This window comes from Rattus norvegicus, chromosome 1 (assembly GCF_021556685.1).
Source record: "Rattus norvegicus strain SHRSP/BbbUtx chromosome 1, alternate assembly SHRSP_T2T, whole genome shotgun sequence".
Classification (NCBI taxonomy): Eukaryota; Metazoa; Chordata; class Mammalia; order Rodentia; family Muridae; genus Rattus; species Rattus norvegicus.
In genome coordinates, this window is record NC_141534.1 from 204,211,000 (window position 1) to 204,230,000 (window position 19,001).

The window sequence follows — 19,001 nt, forward strand, 5'->3', positions numbered from 1 at the left end:
ACTGTGAGACATCTTTTTTAAAGTACGAAGTAAACAAGGAAAGGCTACAGCCAGTTCCTCGGTCCTAGTTGGAAACATGGTGAAAGGGGGAACATCTGGACTGGGTTTACTTGCTTTAAGAAAGGACCACACTCATTTTTAAGTTGCCAGCTTATTGCCATAGCAGGAAGACCTGACAGAAACAACCCGAAGGAGGGAAGATTGATTGTGACTCTCAGTTCCAGAAGTGTCGATCTCGGTCATTTGGCTCCATTACATTGGTGGCGCAGGGCTCATTATTGACTCTGGGGATGTGAAGTGGAGGAGGCTGCTCTCCTCGTGGCATTGGGATACAGAGAGATGGAGGGTTCCATGCTGTGCTATATCATGTGCCATTTTCCATGTTTATTCCATACTGGTCCTTCCTCCATCTCAGATTCCTGGATGTCCTTGACCACATTAGAGTGGGTCTTCCTACTGCAGGTGCTCTCTCAAACACCAGTCACTCCATAGACCCCATCTCAGACCCACCCAGAATCATGCTTTGTTAATCTCCAAGGCATTTCTTGACATAGTTTGTTGACCACCACTATTAATCATCACAGAATTTTTAAAATAAAAAATATACTTTCTAAATGCTTTAGAGAAACATTACCAATGTAAAAAAAAAATGACTGTATATTGAATAATCCAGGTACATTCAAATAGAAAGTTTCCGAGTTTGATTTCTTCCTGAGTTCCATGTTCACTGTTCAGTCTTTTTTTTTTAACAAATTTCATCTGCATTTCATAAGCCAGGCGCATATAGTTATTTATATTTCCGGATTTAACTTTCAATGCTGCTGCGAAGGTGGGTTTTTGTAAACCTGACACAAACTAGAATCACGTGGAAGAAACAGCCTCAACCGAGGAATTGACAGAGACTAATCTGTGGGCATGTGCCCGGCGGCATTTTCTTGATAGCTAATTGATGTGGGAGGGCCTGGCCCACTGTGGGCGGTGGCATTCCTAGGCAGGTTGACCTGGGTTACATAAAACATAGATATGTGAGTAAGCCAGGGGCAGCAAGCCAGTGGTCAGTGTTACTCCATGGCTTCTACTTCAGTTTCTGCAGCTAGGCCCTACCTTGAGCTCCTGCTCCAGCTTCCTTCTGTGGTAAACTGTGGTCAATGTTTTTTTCTCAGCAACAGAAAAGCAAGCTGAGACAGTTGCTTATGTAATGATTACTATGTGAGAGAAGGAGTTAACTCAGTTCCCCCCACTTCTCTTCTCGTTTGATTAGGTTCCTTAACTGCTTGCTTTCACAGAATCAAACAATTAGTTCTATTTTCACACAGGCCTCTCCATCTCTTCCCCCATTCCTCCATTTCCTTTTGCATCACCAAGGTTATAGCTGATATACCCTGATAGAGATCCAGTGAGTCACCACTGAATCTTGCCTGAAAGTGTTTTCCAATGCTCAAAAACCAACAGATATCATTTTCATTGCTCTGGATTTGGAAACAATGCTTACAACAACAGTCAGACCTCTACAATAATTACATTTCTTTTCTCGGTGACCAATTGGCCCTGCGTAGCTGTAGAAAATGTTCCTGAACCGGAGTTACAGTTCATTTCTCTTCTATTTTTCAATCACTCTCATCTTTTTCTAAGCTCTTGCTTACATCCCCTCAGCCGTAAATTCTCCTTGTCCAGATGCCCACCTCCTCATACCCTCTGCCCAACTGTTTTAGTGTGCTACTTGCTCCCTGGTAACCTTGTTTAACTGTCACATTTGAATCCCACTGTGGCGAGTTTAATAGGCAGACTTCTGGTCTCAGGAATGCACCTTTTTCTTAGTTTATGTCCCCGTTACATAATTAAAGAACTCCCTAAATGTCTGCTGAGGTTCTGAGCTTTACTATGTCCTTGCATACTTCAAAGGCAGCTTCTGTCTTCATGCTGAGTGACAGTGTGGGAATAGAACTGAAGGTTAGGCTAGAACTGTGGAACTTTGAAGGCATTGTTCTGTGGACTTCTGGAAAGCACTGGGGTTGTTGCCAAGTCTGTCCTTGTCCTTCCTCTGCAGGCAGTCTGCCTCTCCACTCGTGCTGCTCTTGTCCTTATCCTGGAATGATGGCTTTGGATAGTCTAAAGTTATTGCTGTGTGTCTACCTTCAAACTTTAAATTTATCTCTAGAGAACTCGCTTTAATTATTCCGTTGCTTCCCTGCATTCTGTATTCTTTTCGTGGCATCTCTTATTAATTATAAGAGAAGTTAATTTGGTATCCGTCTTGTCTGTTGTTTTCTTTTCTGTCCATCATCTTTTTTCCTCCTGGAAAAAAAGAAAATCTCAACTTCACATTCCATGAATTATATTAAAAAAAACTGGATCTGAATAGTCATTTTTAGCCATTTTTATATTAGTGATATAAAGATTTAGGAAATCTTTTATGGAAATTTAAAAAGAAACCTGTGATGCTTAATAATAGTGATCAAAAAACTGAGTAGAGAAAGACCTCCAAAGATTAATAAAACACACTCCTAGATGTGTCTAAAATGGGGTCTGTAGACCTGACTGGCTTTTGGGAGAGCACCCAAAGGAGGAAAGTGCCATCCTAATGTTGGCAGGGTTACCTGGTAGGTTGGGAGCCATACTGGAAGCAGGTTGGGAACCTGAGTGGAGCAAGAGCAGAAGGAGGAAGGTCCAGGATGAAACGAACGTGGCAGAATGAGGAAGCATGACAGCCCAGATGACTGGCTAGCCTGCATCATGGCTGTGACCACTCTGACCATGTGAGGCAGGGACAGGTGCAGGCACCTGGTGGTGAGCATATCCAGAATGTATTATGTCGACAACATGGAAGTGTCCCATACACTAGGGTAGAGATGTCGCGCATGGAGAGAAAGCACTGGGCTCTTCCTACCTGTGTGTTTGCCCCCCTCAGCCTTGACAGTGAAAGAAAGGGTAGCTTTGGAAGAAACCTTGACTTAGAGGGAAAGTTTAGTAACCGTGTATCAGAGACTTACAGCACAGGGTGGAAAAACAGTGTCTTCCAGCTGCCTGGAATGACCCTCCATGTTAACAACTTGTCAAACAATGGTTCATTGAGTCTAGAAAGAAGGTCTGTCTAGAAGGAGACCTCACCTGGAGTGCAGTTATGCATTGTGATGGGCCAGGGTTCCTGGGTTTACCCCAGAGATGCAGTTTAGAGTTTCATGTTCATCTCTTGATGGCTACTTCGTCTTCCCTTCATCCTTCAGTGAAAGCTTTGCTGTCCATCAAGAACCAGAGGGAGCCGTTATAAAACATGACCCCAACTGCAGCTACTCTTTGAAACTCATCCTAAATCCTTGAATGCCTTCCAGGGTCCTCTAAAAAATGAGGGTCCAGGATATTTACAAGTGGCTCATTTCCAAGATCCCCTTCCTCTGTCAACATGATACACACAAGGTCTAAGAAATGACCACCATCACCAGCCTGTACTGGCCAGTACTTGCCTCATAGAGTGTGTGGATAAGCACATAGTAAGACCCTCATACCTTCATGCTGTCCTGTTTCACGTGGCTCCAATGGAAAGTATAACATAAAAATGAGTGAAATTAATTATTTTGTTATTTACTGTCAAATTTCTAAATAATCTACAATCATATATAATCCACCCTTCAATGTGATTTAATTTAGACATAAAGTATGTTTGCCAGTTCCTAATGTAGATAGAATATTGCAACAATTTCCAAACATCAGCTAAAATCCTTTTGATGCTACTTTGCCCAAAAGATCTATACTGTAACTAGTCTAAGGTCCATTTTTTTCCCATTGCACATACACAAAAATACATACTTAGACCACATGCTGTTTTCTACATCAATTAGGCAAATATGTAAAACTGAAAATGGACCAGGAATATAGAGGACAGAGCATACAGGAAGCCCACCTGATGGTTAAATATTTATGAATGACAGAGCTAGAAAGGAAGTGGAAAGCCTTCTGATGAGGCTGCTCTAGCCTGCTTAAAATGCATCTAATTAGTCACTTAAAGGTGTTTACCTGTTTTTCCCTCCATAAAGTACACACATCCTAAAAAGATATGTTATCATTTGGGGAATGGGGAGTTGATACAGGAAAATGCTGTACATAAGTAGCAGAATTTTATGTATATATTCAAATATTTTCTCCAGCTTTATTGAAAGCTTGGAATAGCAAGACTACGGTGATCAAAACATCCCACATTTAGTTCTCCTCTGGACTTTTTCTTTTTTTTCTTTTTTTTTTCTTTTTTTTTCGGAGCTGGGGACCGAACTCAGGGCCTTGCGCTTGCTAGGCAAGCGCTCTACCACTGAGCTAAATCCCCAACCCCGACTTTTTCTTTACATAGCTGTAGAGTCCTACTATGTAAAGTCTTACACCTTTACTCCACATGGTGGTCTGTCTTCTGCCTTGCTAGAGAGGATTCCAGCTACACTCACAGAGAAAATAGCTGTGTGCACACCTGACACTTTAGAGATGGCGGACAAACTACTGATCCTCACAGAACACCCCGCCCCCCAAAAGCTGTTAGAACTCAGTCAAATCTTGAAGAAGGAATGCTGGATAATTCCCAATTGGTCACAGGTGGTATGGGTCAGCCATTCCAAGCAATAAGCCTACTCTCCTAAGCTTCATCCTCCATTTGCTAGGGGTAATCCTGACTTGGGTCCCTTTGGGGACTCAGGGGACATAGAATTCCCTCCACACAATCAGCTAAAGAGGCTCCTACACTTTGAATGGATGGTGGAACAGTGGGGCTTTCAAAGATGGACACTGTGTAGATCTCTGTGGCAAAGCAGGCCCCTCAAGACTAAAGCAGTTAATTTGCTGCCAGACTCGGACCCAATGATCATTTCTCTCTTGAAATGAGAGCAGTGACAGTGCTTTCTGATGTCTGTGTATGCTACCTGGCCACTGTCCCTTGGCCTCTCTTTGTGCCTTCTTATCATCCTCCCAGACCACATAAGACGCCTACATTCTGATTTGGTTCAAACCAAAAATCTCCCTCTGGGATACTGAAAAAAATTTAAATCACATTCATTCTTTTCCTTCTCAAGTTCAAAAATACTTACTCTCTTTAAAATCGTGATCCACTAAAAATAAAGGAGCTTTTACTTTGTTTTACTTTCTCCTAACTTCCTTTGTTTTTATTTTCTTTGCTGAGACAGGGTCTTATGTCGCCCAAGTTGGCCTTTCATTGGCTAGGTAGCTGAGGATGGCCTTGAACTCATAATCATCTCATTCCACTGCTCAGTAGCTGGGGGTGTGGTTTGCATGCATGGGGCACACAGCCTGATGAAAACGTTTCCAGAAACATCTCTGCTCATAGCCAACAAGGGAAGTCATCTGCTAATGCTAAGCGATCTTTGATTTTTTTTTCCACCTAAAAGTTTTCAACCAAATTATAAAGTCATGAGACCTGTGCGAAGGAAGCCTGAACTTGAAGTCGGGCCTCAGTTTTACTTCTCCTAAGACCTGTGCAAAAGAACAACCAAGTGAAACTTGCAGGTCTTACCCAGCTCTAACCACAAGTATCTTTTAAGGTTATATGGTCCAAGCTGCTTTAAGACTATGACCCTACAGGCAATGCTTCCTTTCTCCCAAACTATCTCCTAAGTAAGGGAACAGCAACTACAGTGGGTGGCCCTGGAAGGGGAGACCCACATCTCAGAGAGGGCTTAAAACGCAAGAAAGACTGTCACAAGGCATGCAGAGGACAGCTGCATGGCCTCCTGTGGTCAAGCGGCATCTGGTAATTCCATTGGGGTGTTAGATTCAAATGCAGAATTAGCTGTTGCCTACGCAGAATTATGTTAAACACGGACCGGACTGAAAATCAATATTCTGCTTAAGTAACTGGCCCTCCAGTAATTTAATGAAGCTAAATTGCATTACACCGCGGCAAGGTGGAGGGGGACCACTCTGCCTCAACCTTCCATTACACAGGGCTGAGTAGCTCTGTGCCTAAAGAGAAATTAAACACAGACTCGTTTCTCCTCAGAATTTGGAACTCTGCTTTTTATACCAGATTGCTTGTCTGTTTCTTTAATTTAAACCTAGAGTAAATAATTTTCAGGCTCCTAATTAGAGAAAGAACTAGAGCTTCTGTCGCAGGACAGATAAAGTGTTGGAGAGATATTGGGAAGGTATATATTTTTCTTAAAGCCATAAGAATAAGACTTTGGGGTACACTGAGTAGGAACGAAGGGCTTCAGCTGTAGCATGTACCTATTAAAATTTAACTGGAAAGGCTTCAAATAGACACTGTAATTAATTAGGCTCTCAATTTGAATAAGAACTACAAGGCATGGATGGGGATAATTATCTTTAAAATTGTATATATATATGTATAAAATAAGAATTTTTTAAAAGCATACCTTTAATATGCTGGTCATCCTTGCATGTTATAGGTTGCTTTGTTTTTGTTTTTGGGTCTTAGAGTGGTGTGGGTATGGGGTGTGTGGGTGGGTAGGTGTGTGTGGTGGGTGTGGGTGTGTGGGTGGGTAGGCGTGTGTGTGTAAGTTTTCTCAGCTCAAACCCCTTTCATAGAACACTGAAGTGGGCATCTTCTCATTTATGGTTGTGCAGAAGGAACTTCAAGGTCTCCACACAGTCGGCAGGTACTCATTACAGCGCTCTAACCACACAAGTTTGTGCTAAAGATGATTGACAATAGAAAGGAGGTGTTGTTCCACCATTTCAGAGTTATTGGCAACTCATTTATTTATTATTCAGTGGCAAACTTCGTCTATATAAATCACTTCACAGACTTATGTCCAAACTCCAAATTAAAATGACAATAATTGCGTGTTGCTTGGGATGGGGTAACACTAGAAACGGCACTCTTTCCTTTACAGATGCCAATTTGGGTCTTCCTGGACCCAATAGGATTTCTTAAGCACGTGGGGCACTGTCTTTGAGAAAACCTACCCTGCAAGTATGCAGGTATTAATTGGTGTGGATGCTTACTTTCCAAACTCTTCGGGTTTCTTAATCCCTTAGACTGTAAAGGACACGGCTATGAGTAAAGAGTCAAAATGAAAGTGACTTTGACACACCACAACCTCAAGTCCCCAACCCTAATGCTTGCTTGTTCTCCAGACATCCCTTGTGACCCCAACCAATGTAATGTCACAGTCAGCAGAGACATCTTCAAAACCCTGCAGCAGCTATGGGACAAAGGCTGCATGTGTCCTCAGTGGAGTGCCACTATGCCATAGCCTCTTATTCAATTATCTTTCTCCAAGAAAAAAAAAATGCCTCAGGTTTTCTGTTTAAGCATGCCTCACTGAATGGGCTCAACCAACCATGAGGCAAATATGTGTTTTTACAAAGCATGGCTTGGCTGGGCATGAGCTCAGTTGATAGAGCTCTAGCCTAGCATGCGTGAAGTCCTGGGCTTGAGCATTAAATCACATAAAACCGTGTATGCTGGTGCATACCTGTGACTCCAGGACTCGAGAGCTAGAAGCAGAATGATCAAGAAGTTTATGGTCAACCTTGTTACACAACCAGCTAGATGCCAGCCTGGAATACACAAAACCTCATCAATCACACACACACACACACACACACACATATCTTTGCCACACAGATGACTATTTTCCCCTTGCCAATATATAATAATGTGAAATAGCAACTGTTGACACACCAATAATGTGTACTGGTGATTCAAAGTATAGAGGGGTGTGCACACATTTTGTGCAAACATGCATTTCCTATAAAGGACTAGAGTATCTGAGGCTCAGGAATTTCTCACTAATGGGCTGAGAAATACAGTGAGAAAGCAATGACGCTGCTCACTTCCAGGACAGAAGAGTTCAGGCAGCGAACAGGGAGAAACTCAAGTCTACCTTGCATGCAAAACTCTGTGATATCTGCCGAGGGCAGAAGCAGCCAGTAGTGTCTGCCAGAGTAAGAGGCTCAGGCTGATGCCATCCAAATATCTTACAGGGGCCAGAGAACCCTGGAGATCTCATCCTAGCAGTCTAATGTTTCTGACTCCCACATGGCAACCACCTCCAGGACATCTATCTCAAGCATCCTTAGAAACATCATAATTCCTCACGGAACAAACAGTTTTCATATTTTGCCCCACGTGCTACCATTCGGAAGTAACAGCAAGTGGCTTTGATGGTTGAGACAGTTGCCAAGGTGGGGTTATGTCTGCAGTGGGTTTCGGCGGTGAGCTAGTTGATATTAAGGCATAAATGGTAATAGTTAGGCTGTCCTCCTGTGGATAGAGAGACTGTGCTTAGTGTCACTGGATGCTGCTGCCTCCCTTCTGGCAGTCGAATCACCAAGGTGCCTTTTTCAAAAGCTGGAGAGACAGAAGCAATTTAGAGAAAAGGAAAAAAGTAAAGAGAGGAGGAGAAACCATAGCCCACCTTTCCTTCAAGCGACTTCAAGGGATAGCTTTTGTAAGTCTAGTAGAACAAGCCCAGCACTTGAGCTGCACTGGGGTGATAGGTATGGGGAGCTCGCATGTGGAATTCTGGGAGAAAAGCAAAAAGATTTGCACAATTTGAGAAAGAAAAAGACCTTAGGTTAAATCCTATTTAAAACAAAAGATTTAAACTAAATAGTAAATATCATTTAAAATCACTGGCTACTTCTGATGGCTCAGAAAAGCAGAGAAGCAGCCATCTGTTCCTGAACCTCACCTTTCCTCCACTGTTGGTGACAATGAGCCAGGCAAATCCTTTCAGAACGCCGTGCTCCTGAGTCCCTGCACTCAGAAATGCCCTCTCCAAAATCTTCCCCAAGTAATCATCATACATGGGGGCAAACTTTTGGGGGAAAGAAAAGTCAAATCAATACTAAAACTGTAAAAATGGGTTTAATAACTGCTTTTAAATTCATTTGTGAGATCATTTGACATCTGTAAAGGCCGGATACAAAGTTTATTAATGCAAAATAAGAAACAGTTTACGGCCAAAGCCTGAGTAGGGGACAAGGGATGTATAAAACCACGCGTACCAATTGTAATCAATGTATTAAAAATACAAGTGTAAAGAGTTTCAAATTCACAATGTTGTCACCAAGGGAGGAGGTTGTGATTACAGTTTTCAACCCATCTTCGTTTCTGAAAAGTCCTATGACAGGCATGTGGGAGTCACATGCAAGTTTTAAAGTCATTTACTTACTATCAGGAAAGAAAGAAGCAGTTCAACATGGCCAACATTGCTGGGCTGGCAACCAGCATTCTTGGCTTCTCATCTTCAGAACAAATCACAGACAAAAAAAAAAATTCCGTTTAACTTTTCCCAGTTACCAATGAGGAAACTGAGTCACATGGTTAAATCAGGGGTTGGGCTCTCAAAGTCATCACAGCATCTCCAAGGCTTGCCTAGTCTCCCGAGGAAAAGGAACAAGCCCCATGGGCTGCTCTGGGTCCTTACACATTAACCCTGTCACTAGACATCAGTAAGGGACACTCTTGAAGTGCCAAGCACCACTGCCCTCAACTTCCTGTCACCCAGACCTCTGTGTTCCTTTGGATTTGTAAAGGTTCGAAGAACCAGTTTCTCAGTACATTGACATGGCTGTGGGTAGGAGACGGAAGGCCAAGCTTTGCTCCCAGGGGTATCCAGACTGTGAGGATGATACAGGGAACAAAAAACTCCCACAGCTCCCTGTCCACCTCGTGTACCAGAAGATGAGCTCATCTGAACTCCATCCACAGTGTGGCCTTGGGCCTTTTCCTCCTGCCTCTGCAGGCAAAGCCGTCATCTTCTAAAACAGAGGCACAGATCTGGGAGGTGTTTCTGTTGTTTATGAAGGCTGTGACCACGGAAGCTTCACCAGGAACCTTAATGAATGTCTGCTCATGAAAGCCTTAGGAGAAAAGGCAGCACCAGAAAGGGACAAAGAGAGAAGGGTCCAGGAGGTGGCAGCAGCAGACCCCATGTGAGACCTCCCCTCCCCGCCAGCCCCCACTCCCATAGGGCTTTGTTCTGGGTTTTTAACCTTTAGGAAAAGCACTCCTGAAAATCTTACACATAGAACTTGGGCTGTGTTTTATAATTTCTCTCGCTGAGTCCGTGTGCTGTATCACATTACAGGTTCTATCAAATTTCACAGCACTAACAAAAAATGGTTTTGGACATCTGGGCGTTATGCAGTAAAGTGTATGGGTCACAGGCGAGTTATACTCTGGGGCAGGGGAGGGGTCATCTTCCTTCCCCTTCCCCCGATCTTCTGGGATAGTGGCCCTGAGGCTGCTAGGCTTAACAAAGCTTGGAGGATAAACCTACGCTCAAACCTGAGGACCTTAGATCCCTGTCTTCACACTGCATGGGGGCAGGCTTACACAGGCCACTGTGCTTTATGAAAGAGAATGCCTTACCGTCTCCAGCTATGGTGCCTTTAAATACAGATGTGCATGCGTACCTGCCTGAGTGTGTGCACCATGTACACACTCAGGCATGCATTTAGATAGATATGCATTTAGATTTCATTAGTTACTGGGCAACATAAATAATGGTTGTTTCTTAGGGTTTTTCACTCCACACCTAGTTTGAAAGGAAGGTGTTTTCCACATTGACTCGCAGCGGTGGAAAAACTCGACCCCCCCTCCCTATTTCCAGTCAAATTCCACAGACCACTTCTGCAAGGCTCACTTCCCTGGCACATCCCTCCCCCTCCTTACAGTCCTGTTTCTCACCCACGGTGGCTGTCAAGGCCTTGTGCTGCTACCCCTGAATGGACCCAGCTGCGTGAATTAGTGTCTGTCCAGTAACTCGAACCAGCAGTGACTTCATCTCAAAACTTTCCAAGTAGCACAGGTCAGAGCGTGAGTGTGGCCAAAAGTAATGGCGTTCCCAGGAAAGTGAGAAGGTGGTGGCCGAGCGTCAGCCAAAAGCCATGACTGGGCTGGGAGCCGAGGAGCACATCTGATAAAGTAAAATTCCAGCAGATCTCATGGAAAGGCAAAGCTTCCTGCTACAATGTTGCATTTGTCCTGCAGAGGTTAAGCACACTAACAAACCGGCGGAGCCGAGCCAAGATATGCCTACACTGCGAATCCATGAACTGCAAATCCATGATATATTAGTCCATGGCTTACTGAAGCCTAGACAGGGAAACAAAGTACGGGGGCAAACACATGTACAGAGAAATACTTTCTAAAAGGAGCTAAACCACTAGCATTTTAAATACCAACATGTAGATACAATCTCTTTTGCAGTTAGCAGAGTAACTGATAATCTCATCTACTACCAACAGAAACTGGGGAGGGTGCCCAAAGGCTAACTCCTGTCTGGTGACGCATACCCTGAAAAGGGAATTTAAAGTGTGTGTGAAAGAAACTTTCCTCTGGCTAGTGAGTTTGCCCGTAATATTTTGCTAAGGTGATTGGCAGGGATGGCTGCCGGGATCTGCCAAAGCAGAGTGGGGGAAATTAACACCCACCACCCCTGGAAGGGCTGGGCTAGGTGGTCAGGGGCTTCTACTGGTGGCTTGCTTTGGTTTTCCGTTTCCTAATGAAAGTTAACATTCCTTATGCACATTTCCTACTCAGGGTTCATGAAAGGAATTACCTTCCAACACCCAAGGAGTCGGGAAATCTAAGAAGGTGCAGTGAGAGCTGTGGGCTCTCCTCCCTTTCCTGAGAGCGGGAACCCATGGAGGCTATGCTAAGCTCAGTGCCCAGAAGGCATTTGTAAGGATACCCCCCACCCCCACTGTGGCTTGCAGCTGTCTCTGGGGCACACCCTATGGCTCCAGGGGAATCAAGGCTGTTCAGGCTTCTGGCTTCCTTCTGCCTGGCTTCTTGTCCCAGCAAGGAGACTGGTCTGGTTTCATTCTTTTCCCCCATGCTCCCTGTCAGTGACCAGGAGATAAAACATGGGCTTGAACCACCCAGTGAAACCACCAGGAAGAAACAGAAGAGTTGGAGAAGACCCACTCGAGTTTCTGTTGGCTAATTTTTTGAAATGCCTCACCTGTTCATGGGTCGGCCCCTAAAGCATATGGCGATAAAGCCCAGGTCTTATTGTAAAATTGAAAACAAAATCTTTTTTTAACAGATATTAAAAATAGTTAAAAGGTAATGTTTCAAGAAAGTTATAATTGACTGTGTAAGAATGCCTTGGCTCCTAATGCACGGCAGAGCTGAGACTGGCATAGGGTTCAGGATTTGGGAGGACACACACTCAACGGGATTCCCAGGCATGGCCAAGTTGACACCTTACCCTCTAGGAAGACTGCTCTTAGGAAGGGTTTCTGGGCAGCAGAAGACAACGCTATTGTCACAGGACACTCCCAAGTAAGTCTCCAGGGACATTCACTCTAGGCCAAACATGCATTCTGGACAATTCTAGATAGATTGGCCTTCGTCTCAGCCCACAGTCCCAGAACCATGCTAACTATCACATGGCTGCTCCTAATGCAAGTCTACCATAGCGCAAAGAATTCAGTCAGCTTTCTAGAGCTGGAGGAAGGGAACACTACTGCTCTGACCGATCCAGCAGGAGATGGGGGTGGGGTGGGGCAAAGGCCCTCAAGACAGTAAGAGGCATAGTGTACACTTCCTTTCTCCAGTGCCTCAAAAGACTTGAGGAAGAAGACAGAGCATCCTGAGGGAAGTCTTGATCCAGAATCCTGGGTTGGGCGCTATCAGGATAGGCAGAAACCACAGACAGGTCCCGTCTGATGGAAGCCACACAGCACTAGAAAAACTGACCAGTCCCAGCTCCAACGGTTACAGAGAGCAGCAAAAACGTAGCATAATCACCCGGTGCAGTTTCGGGGCTGGGATGCAGCTTAGTTGGCCGAGTGCTGGCTCGCACAGAGCCTACCTGAACCATGCTTGGTGCCTTGTAGCTGTGGTTCATCACAGGGTCAGAAATTCAAGATCATCCTCGGGTACATAGTGAAGGGGAGGCCAGGCTGGGCACATTTTCAACATATGCAACTGTATCATTAATAGAAAACAGCCTCCACCACAAGCCCGCTATGGGTCAGGAAAAGAAGCATGGGGCACGAAGTTCTTCTAGGGAGCATTAGGCTTCTCTGCCCAGCCTTCCTCTATCAGGACTGCCTTTCCGACCATTCTAAGAGGAAAAGACCCTGGGTGGACCCCTGCAGTCCTAGCACCAAGGGCTACACTGGCTCTCCTCTTCTGTACAAGATGTGGACCCAGAAGAAGTTAGCCTAGCTTTTCTTTTCCCTGACATACTGGCTCCTGGCTTAGGGGATTGGCTGCCAGGTCCAGATAGGGCTCTTAGGTGATTGGCTGCCAGGTCCAGATAGGGGTCTTAGGTGATTGGCTCCAGTGTTGCTGTCTCACAGCTCAGCAGAAGGCCCGGAGTGAGTGGGCCGAGAAGCATTTCTCCAGGGAGTCAAGAAGAGGAAACTAGAAACAACCATTGAACATCTATTTAAAGCCTGGAAGCATTTATGGACGCCATTCCTATTATTGTTGAAAAGATGCAAATTTGGTTAAAAAAAAAATCAGCTGTATAGCTCCGGGCTGTTTCCCAGGTGCCCTGATTCCTAATAGGAACTGAGGCATTAGTGTAAGTCACCAGCAAGGCCAAGTTCACGTTGCTCAGAGGTAGCCCCAAACCAAACTCCTCCAAACAGTGCAAAAGAAGAGTTGTCATCTCAGGAAGGCAGTTCATCCGATGAAGCCAGGAAAGAAAAGAGAGACCTTAAAGCTGCTTCCAGGGTAGCAAAAGCCAAGTCCACCCTCACAGGGCATGAAGAAGACAGCCATATATTGCCTGCTCCAGCCTCTGAGAGGCGGTATCTCCTTTGTTACGGAATGAAAAATAATTAAGGCAAAGAAATATATTTTACAGGGCTATTTAGCTTTCATATCAAATGTTCCTTCAGACACCCAAGAACACTCTGATCCACAGAGGAAGGGCATAAGCTCAGTTATTGATTTTCATATAGGACCCACTGCTTATGGGGAACCCCATCGCTCCAGCAGACGCTACAGACCAAAAAATATAAAAAGCATTTAAAGACTATCCTTCCTGGTGGCCTCAGCCTCAACAACCTCCCAGCCCCCGCAGCTCCCACATTCTAGTTGGCATAAATTCTGGGACAAATTAACCAAATGTTTTAGCATGCCCGTAAATTTCATGCAGACGGGTATTCTTTGCGCCTGCATCACATGTAGTTTTTAAAAACAATACACTTGCTGGGGACCCAAAGTACCACCATCTATAAACTCAATGGTTTATCATTTTGTGACTATAAATCTTATATTAAAACCTTAGCCCCGTAGGAGTGGGGCATAAAATGGTAGTTTGGTCAAGAGCTTTGAGCATTGTAATACAGAATGTCTATAAAATATTTTACTATGTTTTCATGTACAGTGAATCTGAGCTAAGTTTAATGAGGAAACAAAAATGTAGGGAGATTACAAAGTTGTCATTTGATTCCTTGTTTGGTAATACTCTGCTCACACAGGCTCCCTATACCTCTTTCCTTTTAAACAGCAGGAGATAGAAGAGTCCCAAATTAAGAATATAGTTTCGGGTCACTCAATTTGGCCTGTAGCATGGCAAAAAAACAAAACAAAACAAAAAAACAAAAAAGCAGAGCTGAAATAGGTCATATGGTGTGTGTGTGTGTGTGTGTGTGTGTGTGTGTGTGTGTGTGTGTGTGTGTTGGGGGAATGTCTGAGTGCTCGTTTGTGTGTCTTTGCTAAGACGGACATACAGGCAGGAGAAATCCGGAAGAGCCACTTGGACACTGCTCTGTTGATAATGTGTGTGCACTTAGCTTTCCTTCATTTTTCCCTCAGAGGTCAGAAAGGATGCTGCTGTTATTTTCAAAATACTGTAAAAACCTCACTACAAATTGCTTTGCTTGTCTACCTGTGTACGTTCCGCTGAACAAAATAAGAAAAGGACCCTTCATCATGAAGCACTTTTTTGTTTTTCATTTTCTGTAACAACATGAAAATCTCTGTGTGACAAGAAGTCTGGTAGTTCACTCTTTCATTTATAATTTAACCGCAGCCTATATAGCATAATCCAAAAAATATGGGCTGTGATTAGTATAAAAATCAAACACAGAATACTCCAAGAACAAAACAAACCAAAAAAAAAAATAGGCGAGAAAGAAAACCTTGCAGGCTTAGGAATATATGTGGTATGTCTTTAATACTCCATTTTAAACTACCTAATTGTGTTTTTAAGCTTCGGTTCCTGTAATTTTGCAAGATGAGGCATTCCGGTGAGAAAACATATGGCGTGGGAGTTTTAAACCACACAGCAAGACTGCATCATAGACTTAGCTGCTATTTCGGTGTCACAAAAATCCACTGCTGAATTTATCCAGTCACCCATTAAAGAAAGAAAAGAATTAAAGGAAAAGGAGCTTTGGAAATCCCCAAGAACGAGTGAAATATGTTATGGAGTTCAAAAGAGAATGGCAGTGGGGCTACAGACCTGCTTACAAGCCCAACAAATGGCAATTAGCAGCTGGAGGCTGGGAGGGCATTTGCAAGGACTCAGGAAGCCACGGAGATCCCAGCTGGCCAGGCCACCTCCACCCTAGCACCTCCAGGACTCAGCGAGGCAAGATGGCCCTGCTGTGACCCACACAACAGCCACCTTTCACTTTGTTCTTGGATGGGTAGGCAGGCAAGAAGGTATTATGTAGCTAGGTGGGTGAACCGATGCAGAGGCCAGAGAAGACTGGCTTTTATCTTCAAAGCGTTTTTGTAATTGCCACTTTAAAACAAAAACAAAAACCGGTCGCTTTCACTAAAGGGCAACTGACTTACATGATTCTTTGTAAAGGGGGCTAACATGGAGATGCCGGATGCTGACCATGTAAACTCTTACAAGGCACAAACTTTGGCGCTTACAAGAAATAGCTAGAAAGGGATTCTAAGCCCTTCTAAATGTGTTCTCCTACTCAGCTCTGTAGACAGAGAGAGTGCAGATGGGTGTGCATATGTGTGCATGTGTATATGTGCATGTGCGAGAGCCCTCAGGCTCCTGGGCACACAGGGGAATCAGAGTGGGGGCAGGGGCCCGGAGACACGAGGCCATGTATATCATTATTCAAATTACAATCAGGTTTGCCCTTAAATTACACTGCTGTCTCTTATCAGAAATTGTTTCCTATACTATAATATACTGCAATAAGTGGACATTAATTAATGCTAAATTACAATGGAATTACATATTATATCCACATGAATACAGAATGACTCCATTATGAATAATATTATTACAGTAAATATTAAAGGACTTGCATGGGGTTTGTCACTAATTACAAAGTGTTGACAACCACATATGACCTTAAGTTAATATGAACTTTTAACTCTAACAGCCTCAGAGAAGTCTCGATGATGCAGCCGGAGACAGGGGTAAAGCTGAGCCTCTGGTGGATCGCATCTCTCTTGAAAACCTGATTTATTCCTGGGGCAGAGGTGGATCCTGGCTGGGATCCCTTTCCAGCTCCCTTCTCAGCAGAGGCATGAATGACTCCTCAGCTCAGCTAAGAGGTTTTTGTTTTTGTTTTATGTTTTTTTTTTTAATATTCAGATATAACCTAGAAAGCCAGAACCTCTCATTTTGGCAAGCGGTCATTTTGTCTTCAGAGAGAAAAATAAATACTGAAGGGGGAGAAAAAAAGAAAATAGAGTCCCTTAAGCCCGTCCCTTTTCTTCCTAAAAGGTTCTGAAAACACCCTGGTGTCCTTTTTTTCCCTGCAAGGCAGAAGGGAGTGGGAACCCTATAAGGTGTTAATCTTGATAATTAGGGCACAAAAGCAATTAGAGGTCTAAGAACCTTAAGACCCAGAATGCGTCCTTTTTGTTTATTTGCTTACCTTATTAAGTTAAATATCTGTCTGAATTAATCGCTAATGAACGCGAAGAGGGCTCAATCGCGGCAGCTTAATGAACAGCATGCCGCTTACATTTTACAGGGTCCCAAATCATGGAAGATTGCAAGCCAAGTCGCAGTTCAAAATTACTTTTCTGCCCAATTTTCTGTTTGCAAAGCAGTAAATTATTTACATTTATTGTGCTTATTTAAGCACTTAAACGACTGTGGGTGGATACAGGCACATTTAAAAAATATAGAACCATTACACAACCCCACTGCTAAGAATTCCTGTTATTTTCCCCCAAAGACTGCGGCTTCTACTTTTCTAATCTCTCTTTTACAACAATTCGTGAAAAAGCCCATTATTACATTGAACATGCTTTAATAAGTTATTTATTATTTAACATACTTTAAGAGGCAGAGCCATAGAACTTCTATTACATGCTAAGAACAGTCTCTTCATACCTGTCCATTTACCTGGGCCTAAACACTTAAGTTTCCAGAGTAAAACCACGCTTGCGTCAGAAACACATACAACAGTGCATTCCACCACCAATCATGCCGTAAACAATGATATTTGAAGAGATCTATTATGCTAATTACTGTCTTCAAAGACTGTTATTCTAGTGTCTGTGTTTTCTTTAAGAGTTATTAATTTGTAATCAGGGGCTGGGATTTTTGTTGTCGTTGTTGTTAACTGTGCAGCTGGTCTCACACACAAATCCGCTGTCTTAAGTTGCGCTTAAAGGGGCAGAGAGGCCGCTCGTAGGCTTGTAGGAAGTGCTCCCGAATGCTCGCAGCCTGCTTGCAGGTGCTCCAACTACATTACCAGCAGAACAAATGATTCAAGAAGGGAATAGCAGATACCCTAATGCCAGCTAAGGATGAAGAAAGACTCTGACAAAGAGAGGGGGAATCCAGGCTGTTCTGTTGTTACATGGGGTTCAGCCTATTCAAGGATTTCCTTTAAACTCTCCCCGGTTACAGCAATGAAAACTGCCGTGATTTCTGATACAGACAGAGCCCCCCCACCCGTATCAAGTTTCTCTGGGCCGGTTGTGCTACATGCACAATTCAGTCCTGTGCTCGCATCTCACTGTAGAATTGCATGAAATGGGAATGTTTTCCAAAAGCAATGATTTCAAGCAGCGTACGTGTGTTAACATGAGCACCTGTGCATGCACAGAGGCAGGCACAAAAACCACTACTTTTACTGTTCAGACTTAACTGTGTGGTTGCATTTTCCCAGATGATACCAGGGGCAGCGTAACAATCTACCGCCAAAAGCCCCGTGCAATTCATAAGAGATTGCACTGGAGTAAACATCAGTATAGCAATAATGCTCTAATTAAAAGAATTAGACAGAGTTGAAAGAGTCTATTCTTTTTGGTCGGGGTAGGTAGAAAAATCAATGACACAGTCCATAGTCCAAAATGGGACGAAGCATTTTACTGTGATCAAACGCAGCCAATCTAGTACATATCTGAAGTCCTCTGGTCTTTGTTACTTAATGCGATGTGGAAGATCAAAGATGCATGCAGTATGTGTTCCAGGGTTCCAGCTGAGCTGCTGTCATGCGTTAAGCTTTTTTTCCCCCCAAGTTGGTGATCATTCTACCTTACTCATTTGAAAGTGTCTCCATTAAGCTGGACGTGTTCCCCAAATCTGCCCAGTATTTTGTGTGGGATTTTCCTCATCCCACCTGAAGACAATGGTAGGGCAGGCCTTTGCATCTTGATTTGCTTAGAACTGGTTTAGTGCATCCTCCCTGTCCCCAAACCCCTTCCCAACTCCAGAGATACGGGTACAGTGTATGCCTAAGAATAAAATCTCCGGTTCAACTGCCGATCGCTGCTTGTTAACATGAGCACCGGTGCCCGAGTTAGCTTACGTTTGCTTCAACGTTATCGTTTTCATAGCTGATTTCTTTTTCACTTACCTCTCAGCCCTCAAAGCCAGGACTGCAACTCTGGGTTCAAAATGTCTCCAAATCTTAATGGGAAACTGGCGACTGAAGAGGGAAGTCTCCAGTGTGGTCGGGAAGCCATCCCCCAGGAGGCCACAGGGGGGAGCTGTGACTCTGCTCAGGGCTGCCAACAACGGTGGGGGGAGGCGAGGGAGGAAAAATACACTGTAGCAAAGCGTTGGTAGAAGGGGGGAAAGGTAGGTTTTATAAGTTCCTGAATTTTATGACTATTCCGCAACAGT

The 19,001-nt window shown here is 43.9% G+C and overlaps 1 long non-coding RNA gene across 1 annotated transcript in view; it reads right to left on the minus strand.

Moving 5' to 3' along the window:
- Positions 1 to 1,462: 1,462 nt before the first annotated feature.
- The window catches only part of LOC134485188 (uncharacterized), a 154,308-nt gene continuing 136,769 nt past the window's right edge, over positions 1,463 to 19,001 (minus strand). The window contains exon 4 of the long non-coding RNA XR_015647585.1: positions 1,463 to 2,295. This is a non-coding gene — a long non-coding RNA (uncharacterized LOC134485188). The remainder of the gene's footprint in view (positions 2,296 to 19,001) is intronic.